Raw genomic sequence first — 12926 nt, 5'->3', positions numbered from 1 at the left:
AAGGAACCCCAGGTATGGAGAATCAAATGTTGTTTCTGATAAGATAAAGAAGCGTTATCTTGTATTGGCCCTCTCCTTCAGATTCTTTTGGGAATCTGGCTTATTGATTGTAATGCTTCAAGGCACTTCATCGAATAGAAGGGTGCTCTCTCAAATTTAGCAGAGATGGAAACAATCGTGGGATAATACTTGGAGCCGATGCCACCTATCCCAGAAAGGGTGTAGGAAATGTCACCCTTTAATTAAATAAGGGTAACTCGATTCATTTACAAGAATCTCTTTTGTGTATCTGATCGATAGAAGAACCTGATGTCCATTTCGGCAATGGAAGTCAAAGGTTTCAGAGTGGTATTTATCTTGTTCTTCCTACCAGCTCTGTGACCCTCGGTCTACAGTGGAAAGAGCCAACTGTGATGCTCAATCCGGACAGATTCCTCAATGGGAAAGCTTGATTCTTCAAGCTCTTTGGTGCTCGATGCTGCCTATGGTCAGCTCGGCCCTCTGTCTCCTCTACTTGGCTTTACTGCTCTCTGTGCTCAGTCCTCCTCTCAAGGTTCACTGTTCACTGTCTCTCTTGGTCGCTTGGACTCTTCGATCTGAATCTCTCTTCTGATCTCCCGTTCACTGTCTCTGTTCATGGCTTTAGCCATTCGACCTCCATGCCTGTTCGTTTCCTCTCCCGCCTGCATCAATTCGCCTGTCGCCTGCGTGCTTGGAATTCCCTATTTGGCATCAGCATGAACGCTCGAGAAGTAGCCACGCGTCCCCATCAGAACTGCGCCAGCCTGCTTGTCGATTCGTTGCTTTCTCCACCGTGGCAGTCAACGGATTCCAAATCCTCTTAAATCGCGGCTTAATCCCCTGTCAATTCCGCTCTGTCTATCGGACGCAATCTCAGCCGTCCGATCTGGGCTCCTCCAGATCCAACGTCATTCGCACGCCGAGCGCGGTTGACTTGCTCGACCGATAACGCGTGATCGCGGCGGTTTTTCTCTCACCTCCGCTACCACGCGTCGATCGCTGAGGGTGCTCGCTCCATTTTCTCCAAAACCGCTTACCATTCAAGGGCGCCCCAATCAAACCGCCGGTTTCCAGGGTGTGGGTCCCACCTTCGTACGATGGCGCCACTGTTTTACAAAACGACCGAATCGACTCCGACTCGGCCGAGTCGAACCGAGTCGATGGCCTGGGCAGTGAAACGGTTGGAAACCCGGCTCGGTTGACCGAGTCACATATGACTCGGCCGAGTCATCCAATGACTCGGCCGAGTCATATGTGACTCGGTCAACCCGGCCGGGTCCGTTATGACTCGGCCGAGTCAAAGTAGGGACGGCTGGGCAGCGTAACAGCTAATGAAATTTCACTTTTTATGTGATTTTTGCAAAAGTTAAATGCAGTTAGTGGATTCTAAAGGGTAATTGTAATTTGTTAAATGCTTTTGGGGTCCATTTCCCCCTCCCAAACCCTATTTAAGACAGCCAAATGCTCTCATTCACTCACAGCAGTCTTATGCATTTGAGTGAGAGTCTTCTTTGAGAATTAGTGAGCAGTTCTTGAGCTTGTTTTGGAGTAGCAGTGAGGAGTCTTGGAGGAGCATTGTAGCTGGAGTGAGGAGCTTCTTGGGCAGCCATTTGGAGCAGCATTGAGGAGCTGATTCTTGGAGCAAGCTTGAGGAGGCAGTTTGTGCCTGGAGGTATTTTTTTCCACCTCTATAAATCTGTTTTTGCTTAGTAAATTTTAGGTGCATATCAGGAAAGCTTAGAGAGTGTTTTTTGTCCAATAAATGAACATTGAATCAAATTTTTTTTTTTTCATTTTCAGATTGTTTTCCTAGTCAAAAAATGGCACCTAGAGCAAAAGATCCTGCTTGGGCACATGTTGAAATGGTTGATAGTCAGATGCATTGCAAATTTTGCCATAGGAAAATTAAGGAAGGTCCTGGGGGGATTAATAGGCTGAAACAACACTTGGCAGGGATTAAAGGCCAAATTACCGCATGTCCCTCATCAGAAATTGAGGAGATTAGAAAGAATTTGTTGGCCAGCTTTGAGAAATTTAAAGAAGATAAGGCTAGGCAAAAAGAGATACAGGCTGAAATTGGGAGGAAGAGGGAGATACAAAGAATGATGGCTACCAACCCCCACTATGATTTTGAGGGTTCTTCCTCTATCCCTCAAACTGAGGCATCCAACCCTTTCCGTTATGTTCCTCCCTCTTTTGGTTCTGTTCAAGATAAGGGAAAGGGTAGAATGAATTTGACAAAGGGTGATGTGACTATCAAAAGTTATTTCACTCCCTCCTCTTCATCAGATGCACATGGTCCTGAAGTTAGTAAAGGTCAAATTCAGCCCACTTTAGATGACCATTGGAAGAAAGAATTGAGGGAGATTGCTTGTGACTACATAGCTAGATGGTGGTATGATGTTGATATCCCCTTTAATGCTGCTCGTTCACCATATTATGAGCCTATGTTTGATGCCATACATGCTGCTGGAAAAGGCTTCAAAGGCCCTACTATGCAAGAGCTAAGGGGGTTTCGTTTGCAGAAAGAAATTCAATCCATTAATGAGTATTTGCAAGAGTTCAGGGACTCATGGGCAAGAACAGGGTGTACCATCATGTCAGATGGATGGACTGATCAAAGAAACCGTACCATCATAAACTTTCTTGTCTTCTGCCCACAGGGAACCATGTTTTTAAAATCAGTTGATGCATCTAATAAGGTAAAAGATGGCCACTTGTTGTTTCAGCTATTGGATGAGGTTATTGAGGATGTGGGGGTGGCTAATGTTGTTCAAATCATCACAGACAATGCCTCTAACTATGTTCTTGCTGGTAAACTGTTAGAGGAAAAACACAAGACCATCTTTTGGACCCCATGCGCTGCACATTGCATAGACCTCATGCTTGAGGATATTGGAAAATTAGATTGGGTCAGAAACACTGTAGATAATGCAAAAAGCATAACAAAATTTATCTACAATCATACACTGGTTTTGAGTCTCATGAGGAAACACACTGGAGGCAAGGATATTATTAGGCCTGCCATCACTAGATTTGCTACAAATTTTTTGACATTGCAATCTATGCTTTCCCAACATAGAAACTTGCAAAAGATGTTTCCCAGTGATGAATGGAATCAAAGCAATTGGTCTAACAAACCAGAAGGCAAAGAATTGAAAAGGAAAGTCCATGATGAAACTTTTTGGAGAAAGGCAGCAGAGATTGTGAAGCTTGCTGAGCCACTAGTTAAGGTGTTGCGGTTGGTGGATGGGGAAAGGTTGGCTATGGGCTTCATTTATGAGGCTATGGATCAAGCAAAGGAGCAAATAAAGACAGCATACAAGGATAGAGTGGCAAAGTATGGGCCCATTTGGGCAATCATTGATGAAATATGGAACAATCAACTCCATCGCCCTATACATGCAGCTGGGTATTTTTTGAACCCACGGTATCATTATAAAGCTAAGGAGTCAGGAGCTTTGAGGGGGGAGGTCAGAGATGGACTGGTTGATTGCATTGAACGCATGATCCCATCGGAGTCTGATCAGCTGGAGATACATCAACAGATCACATCCTTCAACAATACAACAGGTACCTTTGGGAAGAACCTAGCAAAGATTGCAAGAGAAGCAGATGAGCCAGGTAAACAAAAATTTCAATTTTCAATTTCTTAATGGTTTTACAGTTTTACTTTTTTTATTAAAGACTAAAGTTTGTTAAATCATTTATAATTTGAAAGTTAGATATAATTTGTAATTTTGTTGAGCTTCAGCCTTCATCTAACTCATAATTCATTACACTCCTATGTTTTTTGCAGCACAATGGTGGGAGGCCTTTGGTGGCCAGTGCCCTCAATTGCAAAAGTTTGCAATTCGTATTTTGAGACAAACTTGCAGTGCATCTGGGTGTGAGCGCAATTGGTCTGTCTTTGAGAGGATTCACACAAAGAAGAGAAACCGTTTGGAGCAAAAACGGTTGAATGATCTAGTTTTTGTCCAATACAACCTTCGGCTCAGACGGAACCAATTGCTGAACAAAAGACCTGATTCAGATCCCATTGTGTTGGAAGACATTGATCCAACATCAGATTGGGTAGTGGAGAGTCGTCCACCAGAGTTTGATCCTGATGAGGATCTTGATGAACTTGAACTGGAACATCCACTTCAACCTGTTCAGTTGAATGCAGATCCCAATCCACCAGCCTCAGTCTCACAGCCAGCAAGGAGTAGGACACCAGTTGTAGGTGCTTCCTCTGCTCAGCCACGACAGAAGCGCAGCCGCATATCTACTCTATCTCAGCTTGCATCTGCTGCACAGCCTGCTAGTGGTACTCGCACCACTTCTACAGTTGCAGTTGGAGACGATGATGATGAGGAGGAGCCATGGGGCCCCTTGTCTGACTCTGATGATGATGATCCAGAGATTGGTCGAGATGATCTTGGCTCCTCTGGCAGTAGCTACTAGCCAGTAGTACTAGTATTGGAGTCTGGTCACCATCACAGTTTACTTTTGTTGTAGAGGCCACTTCTAGCCTCCTTGGTTATTTGTATTTTGTTTTGAGTCTTTGATCATGTATGACAGTTGACTATGTATTGCCATTGGGTACCATTTTGATATAATGGATTGGTTCATGAGCCTACTTTGATATCATATGTTGTCTTCCATCTATATTATAATGCTGTGTGTTTGGAAACATGAATGAAAATCTTTAAAATTATGTTTAAAATATTTAAAATTATGTTTTTTTATAAAAAAAAAAAATATTTAATGTATTTTTTACAACGACCGAGTCATTGAAATCGAGCCGGCCGAGTCATTACCGAGTCGGAGTCGGAGTCGGAGTCGATCCTCGGCCGAGTCGGAGTCGGAGTCGGAGTCGTAAAACATTGGATGGCGCGTTACCTTTTTTCCACCCACGGTCCTCTGGCTCCCAACGTGACCAAGTGCTTAAGCCCTACCATTTCAGCCCTGTTTGCCCAACGATGCGCGTTAGCTCTAGGGGCTCCTGATCCGGGGCTCCTAGGGGCTATTTTGACCTCCTGCGCAGTCTCCATGGGCCTCGGTCAGTGCGCTTTGACCGAGGTCCTCGTCGTTACGCCGGCTACCATGGCCACTGATTCAGGGTGTTTTTGATTGCTGTTTTGGATTCTTCAAGGGTTTGTTTCGTCCCAATATAGTCATGGTTCTTATGACAGTCGTTTATGGATCCGATTCGGATCACAGCCTCCCAACTGAAAAGCTTTTGGACCACCAAAAGTTGGTTTTCTTCAAGCATCGACTAAGTGAGGAAACTGTTGTCTCACTTGTCCAATCTCAATCCACTTCGCACTGCTCGACTTCGAACCTTTAAGCCCAATTTTGAGGTATTCCACCTGTCCACTGCGCGTCGTCCTTACCTTCCTGTCCAGCACTGTATCTTCCTGCAACTCATTAAGATATTCAGGTAGTATGTCGTCAACAGAAGGCAATTGACTCTGTTCTTCAGGGTCCTCAATCATTGAAGGCTCAAACAACCTCAAGTAATCTGCGTTCACGACTGAGTAGATGTGCATGTAAGCTGGCAGATCAAGGCGAAAAGCATTTTCACCAATCTTCTCAAGTATCCTGAAGGGTCCATACCTGATAGGTTTTAGCTTCTTACCTTCACCTTGCATCCTGTCCTTGCTGATATACAGCCAAACTTGGTCTCCAACTTGAAAACTATGCTCCATCCGATGTTTATCGTGCCTAGCCTTGTACTTGGCCTGGCTCTTTTCCAGCTGTTCCTGTACTGCCTGGTGGATCTCCTGGATCTGTTCAATGAACTTAGTTGCTTTGTCCACGTCACTGTGTCCATCAACCATGGTATCTTTACCAAAGACAAAATCCAAGGGAGACCTTGGTATGAAACCAAAGCAGGTCTCAAAAGGAGATCTCTGTGTAGAAGAGTGTTTGGCTCTATTGTAAGCATGTTGCACATAGCACAAGTGCTCATCCCAAAGCTTAGGATGTTTGCTGCAATATCCTCTCAGTAACTGGATCACTGTCCTGTTAACTACTTATGTCTGGCCATCTGTTTGTGGATAAAAAGTTGTGCTTTTCTTTAATTTGGTGTCCATTAGTTCTCACAGACTGAACCAAAACTTTCCCACAAATCGGGTGTCTCGATCAGATATAATGGAAGTGGGTAATCCAAAATGAACCCATACATGTTCAAAGAATAATTTTGCAGTTTGTTCAACTGTAATCTGTTTACTACAGGGTACCAAAATACACATTTTGCTGAACCTATCCACAACAACATATAGATAATCATGACCTTTCCTAGATTTGGGCAGTCCTCCAACAAAATCCATGGAAATGCTCTCCCAAGGGTGAGAAGGAACTGGCAATGGAGTGTACAAACCTAGTTTTCTATTGTTGGGCTTGCTTTTAGCACACATAGCACACCCCTTTACATATCTAGAAACTGTCTCACTCATTCTTGGCCAATAACAGAACTTTTGCAGCTGTGCAACTGTTTTACTTACCCCAAAGTGACCTGATATTAGAGAAGTGTGTGCTTCCTTAATTATCTTTGCTCTCTCAATTTGTGGAATGCAAAGTTTCCCACAATGATATAAGAGTCTGTCCTTCACATGATAGTCCAATTCTTCTACTCTTTTGCCTTGACTCAAAGTTGCATATACATCTTTAAAGTCCATATCCTAAGCATATTGTTCTATGTAGCTTTCATGTAGCACAGAATTATGCTTAAGTATGGTAGATGCATTTATAATGGGTCTAGATAACATGTCTGCAACCTTGTTATGTATGCCCTTTTTATATCTGATGACTAAATGAAACTGTTGTAGAAAACCCATCCATCTGTAATGTCTTGATTGCTGCAACTTAGTTTGGGAGTGTAGATATTGAAGTGGCTGATGATCAGTATGTATTACTGTTTCTTTGCCCATTAAGTAATGTTTCCACTTTTTCACACTCTGAACTAATGCATACAATTCCTTATCATAGGTAGGATAGTTAACTACTGCAGGATTAAAAGTCTCAGAATGATAACATATGGGTTTACCATGCTGTGTCAACACTGCTCCCATGGCATAGTCATTGGCATCAGTTTGGATCTCAAAGGGTCTTTGTAGATCTGGCAGTGCTAGTACGGGTGTTGTACTAATTTTTTCTTTCAAGGTGTCGAAGGCTTTCTGCTGTTTGCCTCCCCACTGAAACACCTTGTTCAATCCTGTCAAAGCATGTAAGGGAGCTGCAATTGAGGAGAAATTTGAAATGAACTTCCTCCAATACTGTGCTGCTCCTAAGAAGCTTCTCACTTCTGTAGCAGACTTGGGTTTAGGCCAGTGTACAATGACTGCCACTTTAGAGGGATCTATTTTCAATTCACCTCCCCCTACCATATGACCCAAATAATTTAGAGAGGTTTTGCCAAATTCACATTTGGAGAGTTTAACATAAAGTTTTTCTCTTTTCAAAACATCTAATGTCTACTTAACATGCTTTAAATGTTCTTCCCACATTTTACTAAAAATCAGAATGTCATCCAGATACACAATAACAAAATCGTCAAGAAAAGGTCTGAGTACATCATTCATTAATCTCATGAAAATAGCAGGGGCATTGGTCAAGCCAAAAGGCATAACCAGCCATTCATACAATCCATGCTTTGTTTTGAAAGCAGTCTTCCATGCATCTTGCTCTGCAACTCTGACCTGATGGTATCCACTGTGCAAATCCAGCTTGGTGAAATAAACAGCTTCCTTCAATTGATCTAAAAGATCATCTATGCGAGGAAGGGGATAACGATTTTTTATCGTTATTTTATTCAGTGCTCGGTAATCAATGCACATTCTCCACGAGCCATCTTTCTTTCTCACCAAAACGATTGGTGACCCACATGGTGATGTGCTAGGCCTGATGAACCCTTTCTCGAGCAACTCCTGCACCTGCTTCTTGATTTCAGCATTCTCTAAAGCAGATAACCTTTTATACCTGTGGTTGCAATGATTGTTTCATCTCCCGAGTCTGACCCCAAATCCTTCTGAATAGCTGCAGCAGTCGTCTTCTTCTTACCCTCGAACTTCTTAGGTCTCAGCTCTGGATGCAGAATCCAACAGTGCTCATCATCATGCCCCTCCTTTTTACAGTGAGTGCATGAGGCTTTGCCTTTCTGTGCAGTGTTAGCCTTCCTTACTTTCCACTTCTGCTTTCTTTTCTCCTTGCTCTTGCTTACAGTGGGTTGGGATGGTCCCCCAACTTCTGGATTTCCATTCTTTCCTCTAGCTTCTAGATGAGTAGCTTGTACAGATACCTCATCTATACTAGTGGGATTAAACATGAGGATAGTGTGCCTCATGTAGCTGTGTAGACCACCAATGTACTTCAAAAGAATTTCTGGTGAGTCTAATGAAATACCTAACATCAATGCTCTCTTTCAGAACTCTTGAGTATACCCTTGTACACTTTGCCCTTTCAACTGCCGAAGAGTTTGCCAACTCATCATGGCTTGTTGCATGTAGGCCAATGGATAGAACTGCTTCTTGATGGCAGAAACAAAGTCACTCCAGACAGAGATGGTCTTACCATGCTTCCTCATATCAGCTTGGGTTCTGCCTTCCCACCAAACCAAGGCAGTGCCCCCTAGGCGAAGGCTTGCCAGCTGAATCTTGCTCTTGTCTGAGACTATATTTTGTACTCTGCAATACACATCAATTTGTCTTATCCAGTTGTCCAACTTTTCAGCATTTAGCTCTCCATCATACATAGGCAAATCAAATTTAACATCTAACTTAATCAAAGATGCTTTCTTATTATCCACAAGGCTACTAGGAGGTGTAGGGAAGCTTTCTTCTTTCCCTTTCCTTTAGAGTGGTCATGGGAATGAGATTCATCTTCTTCTTTATCTTGCTTAGAGCCTGATGAATCTTCACCCTTATGCTTTCTAAAGTCCCTCTACATTTCTTCCACCATGGACTTTATAGCTAGGAAGCTTTCTAGGAATTGAGAGTCTGGTCCTACAGAACCTTCTTCTGACATTGTCTTTCGAGAATAGACTCTCCCAATTTCAGGATTAGTTTCCACCAATTCTCCTTCTCCTAATTTGAGCTTTGATTTAGTGATCATTCACAGCTAAACCAACACAAGCTTGTCTAACATTACAACCTAGAGCTCTGATACCACTTGATCTAATAATCACCCTATGAGTGACCTCAGTGAAAATTTATTAAACAAAAGGTATTACAGACCCATGTGCTAGTGTGTGTTCTGTGTTATTGAAACAACGGATCAATCAGATTGCCAATACATAGAAAATAAATGGAAGGACAGCAGAGAAATACAGTAAGCAACACAAAGACACAAACTATTTTTAATAAGGAGTTCACCCTATTCTCCAGGGCTACGTCTCCAGTCCAGCTTCAGTGGTGGCCTTGTTTTATTATGTCTTTGATTAGAGAAATTACAATACAGGGACTCAATATGAGTTCTCTTGAAGCAGATTTTGCTTGGCAGGGTGGTTCTTGGATTCCCCAAGCCACTTGGAGTACACAGATTCTTGTTCTTCCTACCAGCTCTGTGACCCTTGGTCTACAGTGGAAAGAGCCAACTGTGATGCTCAATCCGAACAGATTCCTCTATGGGAAGGCTTGATTCTTCAAGCTCTTTGGTGCTCGATGCTGCCTATGGTCAGCTCGGCCCTCTGTCTCCTCTACTTGGCTTTACTGCTCTCTATGCTCAGTCCTCCTCTCAGGGTTCACTGTTCACTGTCTCTCTTGGTCGCTTGGACTCTTCGATCTGAATCTCTCTTCTAATCTCCTGTTCACTGTCTTTGTTCATGGCTTTAGCCATTCGACCTCCATGCCTGTTCGTTTCCTCTCCCGCCTGCGTCAATTCGCCTGTCGCCTGCGTGCTTGGAATTCCCTGTTCGACATCAGCATGAACGCTCGAGAAGTAGCCACGCATCCCCATCGGAACTGCGCCAGCCCGCTCGTCGATTCATTGCTTTCTCCACCGTGGCAGTCAACGGATTCCAAATCCTCTTAAATCGCGGCTTAATCCCCTGTCAATTCCGCTCTGTCTATTGGATGCAATCTCAGCCATCCGATCTGGGCTCCTCCAAATCCAACTTCATTCGCACACCGAGCGCGGTTGACTTGCTCGACTGATAACGCGCGATCGCAGCGGTTTTTCTCTCACCTCCGCTACCACGCGTCGATCGCTGAGGGTGCTCGCTCCGTTTTCTCCAAAACCGTTTACTGTTCAAGGGTGCCCTGATCAAACCGCTGATTTCCAGGGTGTGGGTCCCACCTTCGTACGATGGCACTTTACCTTTTTCCGCCCATGGTCCTCTAGCTCCTAAAATGACCAAGTGCTTAAGCCCTACCATTTCAGCCCTGTTTGCCCAGCGATGCCACTAACGCGCATCGAAAATCAGCTCCTTTTCCCGATCCGGGGCTCCCAAGGGCTATTTTGACCTCCTGCGCAGTCTCCATGGGCCTCGGTCAGCGTGCTTTGACTGAGGTCCTCGTCGTTCCGCGCTGGCTACCATGGCCACTGGTTCAGGGTGTTTTCGATTGCTGTTTTGGATTCTTCAAGGGTTTGTTTTGTCCTAATATAGTCATGGTTCTTATGATAGTCGTTTATGGATCCGATTCGGATCATCCCTCTTGGTGTGATAGCTAGGGCATCAATTTATTTGAAATTCATTCAAAACTGGAGGACGCCTAAAGGAGACATAAATGAAGAAACTTGTCTAGACGAAATCCTAAAATTCCTCCTCCCTAAAATTTCGCACCAAGCCCTAGAAAATCTCCTTATCCTTAGGGGACAAAGAAAGGAGGAAAAAAAAGGTGAAAGAATGATATTACGTTAACTTGATGTGATCACCAAGGACCTAGGACCAGTGCCCAGTCTATTGGGAGAATGGAGTCAAGAATAAGATTAATTTAGGGTTTTGTTCTATCAAATAATGGAGTTTTAGGGTTAGATTTTCAAAGACAACCCCTAGGAACATTCATTTTTTCTTCCCCAATGAATAATGCATGCAATAGATCAAGACTACCAAAGTGATTCAAGATTTTTGCATAATTTAGAGCACAAGCAACGTCATGATGCAATATTCCATACATTATAATGAAAATTTCGCATTAAAGAGAAAATTACATGGCAAAAAAGGTCTATCCATCCATCACATTTGCAAGAGAAAGCTCCAAAATGTTGAAATTTCTAAGTCTAACCTGTTAGAAATTTTCCTGCACTATCTCGTTTATTTCACCTACTTGTTTAATTACTGAACAAGTTATCTAACCATATAAATACTGGAATAAACACAATGCAGTCTCAACCATCTACAGATCATCAACTGAAAGAAATAAACAAACACACAAGGAACACCGTTATTTTTGGACAATCATCCCCGGAAAACCCCAACTTGGGAAAACCGGTGCAGCAGTTCTGAGGGTTTTATTATTAAGCAGCTTTTCTTGAATACAATTGGGTGCCAAACTAGCTCACCCGACAGAGAAATCAATCTGGCAGTAATACCTCTTCTTCGACAGCAGATATTCAAAAACTCTACTCCACGAAAACTCTCTCAAGCACCTCTCTAAGGCTCTGCATCAGCCCTCCTGGCCTCTGTGTCAGCCTACAACCCCTTGCGTCAGCCTACAAAGGCTCTGCGCTGGCTCCTTGGCCCTCTGTGTCACCCACACAGGCCCTCTGGCCCTCTGCGCAATCACTGTAGCCCTATGCGTGGCTCCTATAGGCTCTGCGTCTGCCTCTCTACCTCTGCGTTCGTGGCTCCTATAGGCTCTGTGTCTGCCTCTCTACCTCTGCGTTGTTCTTCCGGCACTATCTTTGCCTCTCTGCTATGCATTCACTACCCCTCGCTACAACTCTAATCATTGGTTCGATTTCTCTTAGCAAACCCCACTCTAGAAAATCGAACTGACTAATCAATCTGGTGTGTCTCCAACTGACCCTCAAGCCTCCTCTTATACTTTTTTTATTGAGTCTTCAACAGCCGAGATCAGTGTTACAGGAAACGTCCCCCCCGAATCAAACCCCGATCTGCGATCCGTAAGGATACGTGGGTGAAGCGCCGTCTGAAACGCGTTTCGGGCTAATAAACACGCTTCTTGGAAATTTCAGAAAGCGTGTGCCCGAAACGCGTTTCGGACGGCGCTTCGGTCGTACGAAGCGTCGGTCGTACGAAGCGTCAAGCTTCGGAGTACGAAGCATACGGATCGCGAGCTTCCTCCATGTTTTTTTTTGTATGAATTTTTTGAGCGATTCCAGGATGATGATGATCGTGTTGAGATGCCACCCCCATATGGTCCCTTGGTTCCTAGGTTCCATGGTTCAACACCAACACCAGAGGGTTCGTCTTCATCAGTTTCAGTGCCACAACTTCCACAGGCATCATCTTCTTCATTGCCACCACGTGGAGGCCCGCCGCCACATTCTCTTCGTAGTGGAAGGAGGAGAGATTAGTAGATATATTCACAATTTACTACTTTTGTCATAGATTAATCATTAGACTTGTAGGCTTGCGAATTTGAACCTTTTTGGCTTGGCGGTGACCAAGTGACCTATTTTGTAAACATTATTATTTGAATTTTAGACATGACAAATGTTGACAGTTGCTCACTTGCTAGATAAATCACAATATGCTCTATGTTTTATGTTTTATAATATTCTTAAATGTTTTATGTTTTATAATATGCTTAAAAATTTGATGTATGTTAGTAATTGCTAGAATATAGATGGTTGGTGCTCGAATAATTAATCATTGATGTACATACTACATACTAGTAACTACAATGGAATCATGGATGCCATATCTATCTTTATTTATGCAAAAATATGCATGTTTTCATGTCTTCTACAACTAATTTGGTATTTGGAATGTTTGTTTTGAATATAAATGCAAATAT

The 12926-nt window shown here is 43.4% G+C and overlaps 1 protein-coding gene across 3 annotated transcripts in view; it reads right to left on the bottom strand.

Annotated features, from left to right (window-relative positions):
• LOC149256955 (putative uridine nucleosidase 2) overlaps positions 1-12926 on the bottom strand; it is a 115557-nt gene that overhangs the window by 83329 nt on the left and 19302 nt on the right. The gene's annotated exons all lie outside the window — the stretch shown is intronic.

This window comes from Pinus tabuliformis, chromosome 6 (assembly GCF_031772625.1).
Source record: "Pinus tabuliformis cultivar Carrire ecotype Pingquan chromosome 6, CPIR1, whole genome shotgun sequence".
In the NCBI taxonomy this organism is placed as follows: Eukaryota; Viridiplantae; Streptophyta; class Pinopsida; order Pinales; family Pinaceae; genus Pinus; species Pinus tabuliformis.
Note: the sequence above shows the minus strand (reverse complement) of the source record. Positions and strands in the feature narration are given on the sequence as shown.